This window comes from Hordeum vulgare, unplaced genomic scaffold, assembly GCF_904849725.1.
Source record: "Hordeum vulgare subsp. vulgare unplaced genomic scaffold, MorexV3_pseudomolecules_assembly, whole genome shotgun sequence".
Lineage (NCBI taxonomy): Eukaryota > Viridiplantae > Streptophyta > Magnoliopsida > Poales > Poaceae > Hordeum > Hordeum vulgare.
The window spans coordinates 55,468-57,878 of record NW_025422640.1 but is presented as its reverse complement, the minus strand read 5'-3'; the positions used below and the strand labels follow the sequence as shown (position 1 = coordinate 57,878).

Genomic DNA, 2,411 nt, shown 5'->3' with positions numbered 1-2,411 from the left:
TAAGTCTCATAACCTTGGGGTTGCGGGTTCGATTCCCACTACCGGCCCCATACTCCTTCTTTAATGATATATGCATGATATATACATCATCCATTTGTATCTGGATTTTTTGATTTCCTAAAAGAGTTTTGGTCTAACAGTTTTTTCTCGGAAGAAGACAACAAATAAAAGAAAGAATAAAAGAAAGAATAAAATACGAAAGAAAAGCGTCCATTGTCTAATGGATAGGACAGAGGTCTTCTAAACCTTTGGTATAGGTTCAAATCCTATTGGACGCAATCTTATTTCTATCTATTCTTTAAATAACTATACTAAACTAAAAACAAAGAAAACTTTTTTGCATGATTCAAATAACAAGAGTAGACATGCAAAATAACAAGAGTAGATATGCCAAATTTATTTGTTACTGAAGGGAAAACCGTTCCAGCTGTTCCTGAATAGCTTCCTTCAAAAGGATTTCCGCTTGCTCGGTGAATGTCTTGCTAGAAGATATAATTTCTTGGAATTGAGGTTTAGTATCTTTTAGGTGTTTACGTAACTCATCCAGAAATTTATTTACCTGTTCGATTTCTAACGAATCAAGATATCCTCTTGTTCCGGTATAAATAGTAGCTATCTGCTCTTCCACTGGGAGAGGATTTGCCTGGGATTGTTTAAGCAATTCCCTTAATCGTCGACCCCTTGCCAATTGATTCTGACTTGTTTTATCGAGAGCAGAGGCGAATTGTGCAAAGGCTTGTAACTCTGCGAATTGAGCTAGTTCCAATTTTGATTTGCCAGCTACTTGTTTCATGGCTTTAATTTGAGCCGCGGATCCTACTCTGGAAACAGAAATACCCACATTAATAGCGGGTCGAATTCCGGCATTGAATAGATCCGCCGATAAGAATATTTGTCCATCTGTAATGGAGATTACATTAGTAGGAATATAGGCGGAAACGTCTCCAGATTGAGTCTCAACTATTGGTAAAGCGGTCATACTTCCTTCGCCTAAAAGAGAATTTAATTTAGCGGCTCTTTCTAAAAGGCGTGAATGCAAATAAAAAACATCCCCTGGATAAGCCTCACGGCCGGGAGGTCTTCTTAATAGAAGGGACATTTGGCGATAAGCTTGTGCCTGTTTGGAGAGATCATCATAAATTATTAAAGTATGCCGTTCGCGGTACATAAAATACTCAGCCAGGGCTGCTCCCGTATAAGGAGCGAGGTATTGTAATGTAGCAGGTGAATCCGCCATTTCAGCTACTACAATAGTGTATTCCATGGCCCCCTCCTCATGGAAAGTAGTTACTACTTGAGCTACGGAGGATGCTCTTTGACCGATAGCTACATAAACACATATTACACCTTGCCCTTTTTGATTGAGAATTGTATCTGTAGCTACTGCTGTTTTGCCAGTCTGTCTGTCCCCAATAATTAACTCTCGCTGACCGCGCCCTATAGGAATCATCGAATCGATAGCAATAAGCCCTGTTTGAAGAGGTTCGTATACGGAACGCCTGGAAATTATACTTGGAGCAGGAGATTCAATTAAGCGAGATTCGGAAGCTATAATTTCGCCTTTCCCATCAATAGGTTTAGCCAGAGCATTTACAACACGACCCAAGTAAGCCTCACTCACGGGTATCTGAGCAATTCTTCCTGTTGCTTTTACAAAACTGCCCTCTTGTATCATCAACCCATCGCCCATTAATACAATCCCAACATTTTTGGATTCCAAATTCAGAGCAATACCCCTAGTACCTTCTGCAAATTGGACTAATTCACCCGACATTATTTCACCAAGACCTATAATACGAGCAATCCCATCCCCCACTTGAACTACGCGACCTATATTCTCAATCCCTACTTTCCTATTATATTGTTCAATACGTTCGCGGAGAATTTTATGAATTTCGTCGACTCGAAGGGTTGCCATTAGTGTTTCTTGACTCTTTTTTCGAAAGCAAGGGGAAAAATAATGCCTAAATTCTAAACGAAAGTAGAAGTTCAAGGCCTAATTAATTTAATTATCTCTTCCATTCCAGGGACCCGAGAATGCCAATATTAGCACGAATCGTACGGAAATGTAACTCGGTATTCAAACAACTATTCAGAGTTCCTAGAGCTCCTTGTACGGCCTGTTGGAAAACCCGCTGTCGGACCTGATTCATTGCCCTTTGTTTTTCAAAATAAAGGGTTTCGTTTTTAGACTTTTCTAATTGTTCCAAACTAATAGAAGTAGCATTAATCAAATTTGCTTTTTCTCGTTCTATCTCAGAGTATCCATTCATTCGATACTCATCCGCTTCTAGTTCGACTTTCTGTAATCGAATCCGAGCTTTTTCGAGTTGCTCAATGGTCCCTCTACGCAATTCTTCTGAATTTCGAATAGTACTCAAGATCCTCTGTTTTCGATTATCTAATAAATC

At 39.4% G+C, this 2,411-nt stretch overlaps 1 non-coding gene across 1 annotated transcript; it reads left to right on the top strand.

The window, feature by feature from the left end:
• The first annotated feature begins 206 nt into the window (after positions 1–206).
• TRNAR-UCU lies at positions 207–278 on the top strand. Its single transcript has one exon. It is a non-coding gene; the product is annotated as a tRNA-Arg (tRNA).
• The last annotated feature ends 2,133 nt before the right edge of the window (positions 279–2,411 follow it).